The sequence below is a fragment of the Pseudopodoces humilis genome, chromosome 7 (assembly GCF_049639895.1).
Source record: "Pseudopodoces humilis isolate 2021_Gansu_Grassland_sample_001 chromosome 7, ASM4963989v1, whole genome shotgun sequence".
In the NCBI taxonomy this organism is placed as follows: domain Eukaryota; kingdom Metazoa; phylum Chordata; class Aves; order Passeriformes; family Paridae; genus Pseudopodoces; species Pseudopodoces humilis.
The window spans coordinates 59,478,757-59,491,203 of NC_142206.1; positions in this window are offsets into that span (position 1 = coordinate 59,478,757).

The window sequence follows — 12,447 nt, forward strand, 5'->3', positions numbered from 1 at the left end:
GTATGGAAACACCAGAAGAATCTGTGGAAAGTGTGTGATACATTTTTTTTGGTACAAAAAGAGCGCACACATACCTGCTGTTGCCATTAAGAGACAGAAGATGAATGAGGAAAGCCTTTGAGCTGAAAGAAAATCAACATGAATTCATTGCTAAAGTTTAGCAATCATATACAGAGAGTACATCCAACCCCAGCAACAGAAAATACATTATGGAAGGAATCAAAAGAACAGGAAACCACTTGCTAATAAAAATCACCATCTGCCTTCTGGGGTGAAGGAGATCTCGGGTCAGATGTTTTAGTCAAATCCAAGGAAATCAAATCCAGGAAAGCAAAAGCAACCTTATAAATCCAAATTTGGTGGTGGCAAAATCACAGGGATGTGGCTTGAGTTGGAAGGGACCTTAAAGGCCATCTTGTTCCAGCCCTCTGCCATGAGCAGGGACACCTTTCACTGTCCCAGGTTGTTCCAAGCCCCATCCAACCTGGCCTTGCCCCAAAATTTTTCATCCTGTAAGATTAATTTTATGTATTATTTCATTTATTTTGTGTTTTATTCGCCTGATTTTGGGGAAGAGGTGGGAACAGAGCCACAGGAAACCTCCCAATCCAAGAACTGACCCAACCTGCAACTCATTAGCGAGGCCCTACACAGCCAAACCCTCTGCTCGTCCCATCTGCAGCAGCCAAAGCCTCGGTGACCTCAACCCTCCCACCCGGGATCCCCAACCCCGCCACGGCTGCTTATAAATCTTTACATTTAGAGATGCAGGGCGATCGATAATTCCAGGATGCAAATGGAGCATATGGAGACTATAGCAGGCAACACAAAGGCAGAAGCCACAGGCCATTTCCATGATCAGAAGGAGAAAGAGCTGCTAATTATGCAAAGGTCATTGACTGAGCGTGGTGCTACATTTCAATATTTCAGCGTGTCTGTGCCTGGATCCTCTCACAAATGTTGTGTGCATGTGAGTAAATGCTCCTCTGTTTTGGGGAAGATAAGGAAACACAGAAAAAGTCCAGATGTCTCTGTTTTGTGCCACATGAGAACTTTAAAGCAGACTGAAGCGTCCTGAGGGCTTTAGGGTTCTTTAATTTTTATTTTTTTTTTCTCTCCCTGTAGTTAGCTATTCATGCTTTGACTCCTGGTTAATCCACACAGTTTCCAGCGTGAAGTCAAGATAAACATTTCTACCTCCCAAAACTCTCCTCCTGTCTGTGCGATGGCAGCTTGGGGTGTCACCTCCACCCTGGCCACCCTGTCACCTCCTCTGTGCCCACAGGGCATGGCTGGCACGGGCAAGGCAAGGAGACAAAGTTTGACTTTTATTCTTTCCCCTCCTCCTCTTTGCAAATGTGTAACAGTGAGAAGGGACATTGTCCGCAGGTCCGTGGGAAGCACAAAGCCCTGGCTGTGCTGACCTCCTTATGAAAATTCAAGCCTGTCCTCGTTTTTCCTGGAGGTTTTGGTGGTTTGCACACACGTGTCTTTGTCCTACCCCCAGCACTGACCAGTCCCACAGCCCCCAGAGCAGCCCAGCCTTGCTGCCCACACCAGCAAATCCTCACAGACCCAGCCAAAACTTCAATAATCAGGGAGAAATTTTTAAAATTCTCAAAAGGAAAAAAAAATTAAAAAAAAAAATCATCCCTGCTTTTATTTCCAGTGATGCTGCCAGTTCAGCTCAGTGAAACTCAGCTGCCAGCGCTGACAACTCAGCTTTTCCCAAAATCAAACCCTTGTAGCCTCTCAGGCCCGCCTCTCATCCCTGCAAGCACAGGGAAGGGTGGGATGCTGGGTGTGTAATTTGGAGATTTCACTTAAATAGATTCTCTGTGACCACTGAGGTCCCTGACTGGAGCCTGTGAATTTTAAAAAGGATTAATGCTGTGGGAGCCTCCATCCAGATGCCCTCCAAAGAGGTTTTGACCTGGTTGTGTGCTGAGTACTTTGCCCTCCTAAACCTACTGCTTCAAATCCCTTTTCCTTTCCCATTTCCAATGCTATTGTTTGGGGGGTTTGCCCCCTTTCAGGCATTTAAATATTGAGCTCACTACTGGTATTAAAAAATTTTTAGAAGCTGTTGGTTTAACAATCTCACACATATATTTTTCCTCATCATATTTTTATATAGATATAAAATATTATATCTTTTTATGTTTATTGTGATGTTTATACATTATACTGAGAGGATGGATGCCCACAGTTACACAGGGGAATTCCTGTTCATGGGGTAGGCTGAGCTTCACCCTGGGATGTGCATGAAGGGTCCTCACCTCTCTCTGCTTCCTGGAAGCATTTTTGGATTGATGCAGGATCATTCTGCTCTGCTCCTCTCTGAAAATTTGGGATTTAAGCAATATTTGGGAGTTACACCATGGGTAAATACGTGGGATAGGCTGGGTTTCTTCCCTCAGCCACAAGCAGGATTAAGGCCAAAGAGCAGCTTCCTGCCAAAAACAGGGTGAATAATCCTGTCATAAGCCATTAGTATGGAGCTGTATTGGCACTTGGCAGCAAACCACCAAACCCACAAAGTTGTGTTTAATTTGCTGTTAGAGGACAGGCTGAGTCTTCTTCACTCAGTTATACCGAGATGACATTTCAGCACCAAGCCCTGGAAACAGGCCACCCCTCAGCTCTCCATGACTCCACATCTCCATCCCACTGGCACTGCCCATCCATTGCTGCTCTGATGGAAATTCCAAGAGCTCCTGTTTGCTGGGATGGCCTTTGAGCGATAAATCCCAGGGTTTTCTGTTCCTGCTGATGCTGCCGTGGGAAGCAGAAAGTGTTTTGTCCCCATGAGAGCCATCCCAGCCCTGGCACCCATCTCATTTTGGCACATGGCAGAGCAGCAAGAACAAGCAGAAACTCCCACATTTTCCCTCTTCCACTCCAGAATAACAGCCAGGTTGGATTTTTGACTGTCCACAAGGTTTGTTCTCCCTCCTCCCATCCCAGCCCGCAGGTTCCCATGCAAGCCAGGCTCCCTGATAGTGCTGGGCTTTGCCTGGTGACTTCCTGCCTTCCCTGGCTTCCCATCGGACACAAAGCCTTCCCCCTTCATCCAGGATGTTGTTTTCTATTTTTACTCAAATCCCTTTTTACTTTTTGACATTTTTAAGGCAGCAGCCTGGAGGAAATAGATTATCCCGCCAGTGGTACTGCGTGGCTCCAGTCCTTGGTTAAGAAGATAAAACTTCTTCTCAGGGTTCATCACATTCCTGAACTGTCTGTGACTCCTAAGTCACAAAAAAAGCAAATAAAATGCCCGTGAGCTTTTGTTCCGTAAAATTTTATGATTAGTCATCATATCCGTCATGTGGATGGGGAACAACAAGCAAGGAACTTCTCTTGTTTTAATACAGACAGCCTGGGAGACAACTGCAGCCTTTTATCTCGGCTCCTTGGATGTCTCTTGGCTTCCTCAAGTCCCATCTGAGTCTGGAAGCTGTTTAGGCGTCCTGACATTGTGTGGGGACATGAAAAGTGGGGCAAAATGATGTGCTGGGGGTCTTTCACAAACTGCAGCTGCTGACACAGGGAGCACTGCTGGTGTTTTCTCACAGTCACAGAATGGTTTGGGCTGGAAAGGACATTAAAGATCAACTCATTCCACCCCCTGCCATGGGCAGGGACACCTCCCACTGTCCCAGGTTGCTCCAAGCCCTGTCCAACCAGGTCTGAACACTTCCAGAGTTGGAGCACTCACAGTTTCTCTGGTGAATTTATTCCATCATTGTTCTCACTCATTCAGAATCGGAGTTTGATATTTCCTTCTTTTGGTTCTTAATTAACAGCAGGGGCAAATCCTGCTTTTAATTCTGGCCTGTATTTTTTGCCAAGCAAACCTGCTGTAAGGTCTCACTTCTCCTTTGTTTCCAGCACCTGGGGATGTGCAGAACAGCCACTGCCTTAGGAATATTTTGAAGCAACGAGAGGAGAAACTCCAGAACGGCTCCAGGGAGAACGCTCCCACGTTCCTGAGATTCCTCTTCCAACGCTCAGAGACAGACTCACAGTTTTATTTTCAAAAACTGGGAATGCTTCCAAATCCCAGCCTGTAAAGCCTTTCACAAAAAAACTTTAAATAAATAACAAACCAACAGAGGAAAACCACTCTTTCCCCCACTGTGGAGCAGGAGACCTTTGCAAGCAGCAAAGCCTCTGCAGACGTGCCCCTGTGAAGGGCAGCATGCTGTGAGTGTTCAGCAGCGATCTGGTGATTCCCAGGAAGCATGCAGGGCCCAGGATTTCAATTTGCAAACACAGCTCTGGGTTGTGTCTCCAAGGATGGTGTGCTCTTCATCCGCAGGAAAAATTCAAGGTGGGAATAAACAAGGTTTGCTGGGAGCCCAGACAGAGCAGAGTCCCTTGGCAGGGCTCTTGGACACCTTCTTCTTGTGTTGGTGTCCCCAGTGTGGAGCAGCTGCTGAATCCCACACACCTGGATGACAGACTCTTGGATTTGCCCCCATTTTCCCATCAAGTGGAAAAAATAAGACAGAAAAAGAGGGTGTTTCTGCTTGTCAAGGGTAGGACACAGGTAACTCCTGACACCTGCAGCCAAGCCAGCTGGGCAAGCACAGGTGTGATGCCAACATTTGGACTGGTGTGAGCAGCAGTGAAGAAACCCCTTTTAGAGGTGTAAATTTGCCACGTGGGCTTGGGGTTTTGTGGCAGAAGTTTGACTTTTTGCTCTTTATTTTCCCACTGGAGCTCAGAAAAAACACTGACCTTGAGTGTGCAGTTTCCCTTCTCTCCCAGATCTCCTCTCTGTTGGTCCGTTACTGTCAGTGACACCAATACAACAGGGGAAAAAAAGATGGAACAATATATATTACATTGTTTTAACCTCATTTTGCACATCCTGAGCACTCATTCTGCTGGTCAGGGAGACAAATGAGCTCTGCCTTTTCACATCTGATCTCCAGCTTGCTGCAGCCTTTCCTGCAGCTGCAAACTCGCAGACCCAGGGGTGACAGCTCCCCACCCAAAGGAAGGCAGATGGGTGGCACCGATGGACAACTTGCTTTTCAAGGACAGGCTGATGACAGAGGAGCTGAGGTGGGGCCAGAGGCACCTGGGTTTGTGGCTGAGCTGAGCAGCCTCACCACTAAAAGCAATTAGCGTTGGTGCAGAGAGGTCTGACAGACCCTGCTTTGCCAATGCTGAAGTGTTGACATTTCCCAGCAAGGTGTTACTGGCAAAGAGGAAACTGCCCTGTTAGATTTGCAGGGTTTTCCTGCTACACTCTCCCCTTGCTCTAACTCAGCAGCAGCCAGTGCTGATGTCCATGCTCAAATCTGCAATCACAGAATTATGGGATGGTTTGGGTTGGAAGAGACCTTAAAGATCATCCAGTTCCACCCTGCACAAATATGTGGAGTGGCACTGATAACTCACCGAGGGAAGTCTGGAAAATAGAATCTGCAAAGAAATAATTCTGCTTGTAGACTCCTATTTTATGTATTTCTGTTTCCTTCCTTCTTCTCCCCTGCTTCCCCCTCTCTCCCCCCAATTCCATTTACATCTAAATGGGGTCTTTGTTTTTCCTGAGTTAATATTTAGTCAGTGGTTCCCATTCAAGGCTCCTAGCTCAGTTTCTCAGAGCAGAGGCATTCCCAGGGGAGAGCAGGGTCCGAGCAGGACGTGGATCCGGTGCCACGCAGCTCCTCCAGGTATTGACAGACCACACTGGAAATGGCTTTTACATATGGATTTGTGACTGAGTCATGCAAACTTGTTTATTACCAGTACACAGACGTAAATAGCACATCCTATATCACAGAATCACAAAATCATTTAGGTTGGAAAAGACCTCTGACTTTGAGTCCAACCTGTGAGTGTCACCACCTTGTCACCCAGACCAGAGCACTGAATGCCACGTCCATCTCCAGGAATGGACATCTCCAGGAATCTCCACCACCTCCCCAGGCACTCCATTCCAATGCTTAACAACCCTTTCCATGAGGAAGTTCTTCCAGATTTGGTATAACAGAAATCCAGGATCCAGGATAAATCACTTGAGAGGTGATTTATCTGATGTCACCATGAAACTAAAAGTCCACACAACCTGAGTTAAAGAGACTCTTCCCAAAGACCCTGCTCAAACAAGGATGTATTTCCAGTTAATCATTTTAGATCCTCCCAGAGACTTGCATCAGCTCCAGGAACAGACAAGGGAAACTGTCCATTAAGGGATTGATTTCCACTGAGGTATCAGCTCCTCTTTGTTCAACTCCCGTCAGATCAGCCAATGATGCTTTGTTGATTTACAAGACTCCAGCTCTCCTCATCATCACTTTTTCTTGCCTTTTGCACTGGAGCTACAAGAATATATGTTTGCTTCTAGGCTTGTCTATATGTAGTAGTATTATGGTCTTATCTACCAGCTGAGCTACAGCAGCTGGAACCCAAAGCTTGTCATTATTTCAGTATAAGACCCTGTTTCATCATATCCTCTAAACTGGATTTAATTTCTGTTTGTAAATAAGCAGATACTTTAAGCAGGCAAAAAAAAAAAAAAAAAGGTATTTATAGGCTTAAGTAAAGCATCTGCTTAGACTGACAGTGAAATAAATACAGGTGGGGTTACAACCTCTAAACACAGCAGTTTTTCTAACTAGGGATGTAAGACAAGACCTCAGACTGACTCCATCCAGCCTGATTCACACAGCTGCACAGACTTTTGGGGTTTGTTTTGCTCAAGTCAGCTGGGAATGGGATTTGGCTGTACAGTAGGATCCGACTTCCCATGGAGCAGCAACGGTCGAAAATCCGGGGATGCAGAGTTGGGTGCAGCTCTCAGGTGAAGACAAGAAGGCATCAGTTCCCATCTGACTGCCTTGCCTGCATGGCTTGGCAGAATTGTCTGCACCTTATGCCAAGAATTGCCAAGAAAATAGAAATACTGAAGAGGTTATGGAGAAAAATAGATTCATCTTTAATATGGGAGCACCAAGAGTTGCCCATGCCACAGATGGTCCCAAATTATCAGCCCACTCAGCACCAGGATGGAGGTGGTCTTCATTGTGCCCAGGAGAAAAGCAGGAAAGAGCTTGAGAGGAGAAAGGGAGAGGAAGAAACACACAAGGAGCGTGCAGGATATGCACAATGGAGGCTGAGGAGCTCAGGAAGGTTTGTGAGGATTTACAACCATGGAGTGTTCTGGGCTGTCAGAGACCTTTAAAGATCATCCAGCTCCAACCAGTCCCAATACCATCCCTTGAGGGACACCACTGGATGATCTCCATTGGGACACTTAGGCTACAACACCTTGGACATGATGATCTGGGAAATTGCTTCTCTTAGGGAACGGCTGAATTAGTGTTGTCTCAGAGACAAGGAGGGACCTTGAGACCTCAGAGCTCTCTTGATTAAACAGCTGGTGGAAAGAGGGTTTTCTAGGCATGTTCTTCACTGGCATCCAGCCCATTCCCTGGCCACCCCAGAGGCACAGACCCCCACCAGGCCCTGCTTCCTTCTCTGGGCTCCCTTTCTGATGGCCAATGTCTTCTCCCTCTTTTCAGAGTGGCTACATTTCCTTGGTACATCAGCATTTTTCAAAGTGAAATACCCAAAAAACCCACAAACCCCCTCCCACACTCCCTTTTTGTGGGGAGATTTAAGACAGACCACTATGAGATGCACCCATGTCCTTCAGCTGAGCCCTGCTGGGCACACACACAGCCTTAGAGACCCACATATTTAATTCTGACCAGCAAAAAAGCTGAATTCAAGATGTAAGAACATGGGGTTGGCACTGGGCTCCAAACCCCTCCTGCCTCCTCAGCTGTTGACCACAGCAGGATGATTCCACAGCCCAGCTCGGTGTAATTATTCTGCTTTCTGTCTTGAAGCCACGAAGAGATGCAGTTACATAACAATACTGCTTAACCACTTGCAAAATGCACAATTTGATTAAACTCAGCAATCTGCCAGCTCCAGAATCTAAAAAGACAGCCCTGTGCATTTTAACCAAGTTAAAGCCCAAAGCTTTTCATTTCATCCTAATGGATAGCAAAGGTCATTCTCCATTTGATAGATGATGATAGTGCTGCTGCATTTGTCTTCTGGCTGGCAGGATCCCTCTGAAGTTCGTGTTAATGAAATTCCTCCTACCACCACAGGCACGAAATTCTCCAGTGAGGCATTGGCACTGGATTTATCGTGGAGGTGCCCATTCTGCATCCTCACAACAGGATAAATGCAACTTCCCATCATGCTGATGAGGTGCCCACGGCAGCTATGTCCTGATGGAATGGTGTTTTCCATGGCATAAATCCCAGATGGTGGCAACTGACTGCACCTAGACACATTCCTTCTCCTCGTGACTTGGTTCAGCAACATTTTTCAGGAGGAGCAGGTACCAGTGAAGAATTAAAACGTAGATTCTACGTTTTCCCCTTGGGAAAAAATGCCTAAAATAAAGCTATCAGCTCAAATCCTGAAGGGATTATATTTTTTTCACTTGCAGAACCACTTAGCAGCATCCAGAAGCCACGGAGTTCCCAAGCTGGACCATAAATTATCAGAGATATGTTCATGTGCTTAATGGTGCTCTTGTGTCTTGCACAGTGAGAGGTGGATGAATTAAAGCCCCAGGAGATGTAGAACCTCCCTTCCAAGAGTGAGGTAGGAGCTGTGGTGGGGAAATGGGATGGGACATGAGACCCTGCTGCAGAGGAGAAGGATGTGGTGAGCGGCTCAGGAGCAGACATGGGTGCTGTAAAATCCTCAGAAGAGCAAGTGCTGTGTGACAGCCTTCCTCCATCTCCTCCTCCTCCTGGTGCTGAAAGAGCCCAGCAGACCATTAGTGAGGCATGGAAGGAAAATCCCAGGAGATGAAATCTTGGAGAAGAATTCCTAGCTGCAGCATCAGCTGCTGAGCTGGGCATGATACCTGGATCCCATGTCCCAACAATTTATCCCAGCACTGTTGTGTTTGAGGGCTGTTCCAACAAGAAGAAAAACCTTCCCAAAGACATTCCATGTCTTCACAGAATCACAGAATGGTTTGGATTGGATGGGTATTAAAGCCTATCTCATTCCAACCCCCTGCCATGGGACACCTCCCATTATCCCAGGTTTCTCCAAGCCCTGTCCAACCTGGCCTTGGACACTTCCAGGGATGGGGCAAGAGCAGATCCCCGATATCCTGGGCACTCACATGTACATGTACATAACTCTTCTTGGAGGGGGAGATATCCACCTGTAGTTTGCCTCTGGAGGCCCCTGTGTTTTCCATCTGCCTCCTCCTGCAATGCCAGGAAACTCCCGAGTGCTGATGAAGGGCTTGAAGTGATTGGGAGCGCTTCAAACACAGGGGTTTGTCCTCAAATTACATGGCCCATTAACAAGCCTAAATTAAAACAACACTATTAGCAGGAGATCTGAGGGAGAAGGTGGCTTCAATTTTCATACAAATGACACATAAGTGAATACGAGAAATTTAATATACCAATAATAGCCCTTTAAATCCAGCCTTACCACCTGCAATTATTAAAGTCTACACCAAGGCCCCCAAAATCTTAAGACTGACACTGGAAAGATCAGCAGATCACAGAAAGCATTCACCTTTTTTTTTTTTTTTTTAATTTGACATTGGTGTTTTGAGATTTCATCTTTTGAAACTGCTCAGTACCTATGAGAAATTAATGATACAATTAAATACCCCATGCAGGACTATTTTGCAGGTAGCAGAGGAATTGAATTAGCCCAGGTGCCCAAAAGGCTTCTCTAAAATACAGAATGATAGAATCATGGAATATCCTGGGTTGGAAAGGATGCACAAGGATCACCAAGTCCAACTCCTGGCCCTGCACAGGATAACCCCAAATGTCACACCATGTGTCTGAGAGAACTGTCCAAAGACTTCTAGAACTCTGACAGGTTTCATGCCCCAATCTCTGCCCTGGGGATCCTGTTCCAGTCCTCAACCATGCTGGATGAAGAATCTTTTCCTAATTTCCAACCTAAACCTCCCCTGACCCAGGCCTTGTGCTGCCTTGAATGATCACACACTTCTGCCAAACCCCACAACTTCAAAGCCTGAAGCATCCCTGGGCTGTTCCATGGGCTGAGCATCACCCCCGGCATGAAACAAACCCCTGGGTCCCGAAATCAAAGGTCAGCAATTGTGCTCAGAGCTGACACATGATGAGCCCTGCTGAACACCAGGTCTTTCATGTGCTGGGCAGCAGACAAGCCCCCACCTCCAAACCCCACCTCATCTTGGGCCACCACAGAGCCCTCTCCGTCCGCGTGACTTTGCCGCCTGCCTCTGCCTCGGGACAGGCAAAGAAATCACTGCAGTGAAGTTTGAAGAGCTGCCAGCACCCAAAATTCCTGCTTATTAGACATAATCATAATCCTATAATGACAATATAGTAGGTTATAATTTGCAAGAGAGGGGAAATCTTGACATAAATTGCTCGCTTCTGATTCACCGACCTGAGAGCAATTCTGGCACACTGGTTATGGGGAAAAGATTCTTTATCACAGAATCCCAGAATATCCTCACTTGGAAGGGACCCACAAGGGTCATTCAAGTCCAGCTCCTGGCATAGGACAACCCTAAAAATCACACCATGCAATTTATGTGTAAGCCTGAAAAGGAGAGGGCTTGGCTTGAGTGCCACTCCCTTCTCTCACAGTAAAGGATTTATTTATGGAAATTTCAGCACCCACCAGACTCAGCCCATCATGCTTGAGGTCATTATTTGCACCCCAGAGGGTAAAAATGGCCCAGATAGGGGCCAGGGCTCACCCCTTCAAGCCACTGTACCAACAAATGGAGCCAGAAACGTGGCCCTTGGGGTCATGGGTGAGCGGTGGGGTGGGCAGTGCTGGGTGAACGATTGTCTGGGTGACCTTAAGGGTCTTTTCCAACCTAAATGATTCTACAGTTCTATGCAATCAACCTGTCCTGAGAAGCACTGAGAAAAGCGAGGGGTTCTGAGCCAGAAAGGTGCCTTTTGGTCCTCACTCTGAATTTTGGCTGCCTTTGGGTTGCTCCAGGGCCAGGCTGCAGACAGACACCCCATTCCAGACACAGCCCCGGCGCCAGGATCAGCTGGGCTCCCTCCAGGTGCTGCAACACTGTGGCAAAGGCTCCCTTTTAAGCCTTAAAACACAAATAAGATTTACTGGGGGTTGCTGCAGTTTGAGGAAAGCTGAGTTACGGGGCTCCCTCCCCAGGGAATGCAGATGCTGCTGTAGGAACTGAGCCCATTTCTCAGGGGGTCTCCTTGGAACCCCCAGCAGACATCTCCACATCTCACACCCCTGCACTTTTGCTCCATCCTCATCCCTGCTGATAAAACACGTGAAATAAGGAGCTGGGAGAGACCCCAGGACACGTTAAAGGTCATCCCAGCTCCATTACTCATCCTGGAGGAGAAGGCAGAGGGAAGGACCTGACTCACATCACAGCACCACGGAGAGAGGGGCTGGAGACACCAGAGCCTTGGGGCTGCTCCATGGACACAGACCGCGATTTTCCTCCACAAGTGCTCCTTTTCCTGACTGCTCTCCCCAAACAATGCTCTGACAAGCACTAGAGAACCTTAATTTCCCCTCTGCGTGTGTAGGCGTGTACCTGCAAGGGGATCCTCCCGCTTTTCCACCTGAATATCAACATCCCCGGCAGCCTCCGCACGCCTCGCGTAGCCCTGGGGTCTGAGCCTCTTTCCAAAACTTCCCCCACACGCTGCACATCCCATCCTTACCCCAGCTCATTTCCTGCTCTTTACTATTGGAAAAAAACAGCTGTCAAGCATGTACAAAAATTGCCCCAAAGCCATGAAGGCTCTTATCAGAGCTAGAAAATCCCAGACTCCCTAAAGGATGTGCCGGAGCTTTCTCTCTGCCTCGGGCTGGCTCAGCCCCTCTCCCAGCACGGTCCAGGGGAGTCTTGGCTTTGCAGCACAGGGGGAAGGAGGGCTGCAGGCAGGAGTGGTAGAAAAAGGTCATTTCTTGGTTTGCCACTGAGTCAGAGCTGGATTTTTCTGCCTTTTGACAGCGTTAACCAGAGCACCCAGATGTCCAAAGTATCTCTGGAAGAAGGAGCCCATAAAGTTGACCAATTCTTTCCTGGTTCAGGGCATGGCCAGGGTGTAAAGAACAGGCTCCTGGGAGCTGTTTATATGCAAGCCTGACCTTTCAACCTTTATTACTTTATAGCAGCCATTTAAAATTATCCCCCATGTCCATGCAAACACCATGGGTAACACCTCCTGGGAATGGCATGGCTAATGGGGAGCTGGGAGAAGGCTGCAAAATAAATGTTTCTTGCCTTCCCCATGAACCAGAGCAGGCTCCTCTCCCGGCAAAGCAGCCATTCCTTTTGATTTCCAGCCGTCTGTGTTATTTTTGTGTCGTGTTACTGGTTAAAAATACCCCTTGCCAGCAAGAACAGAGTTATTTGGAGCACCCTTC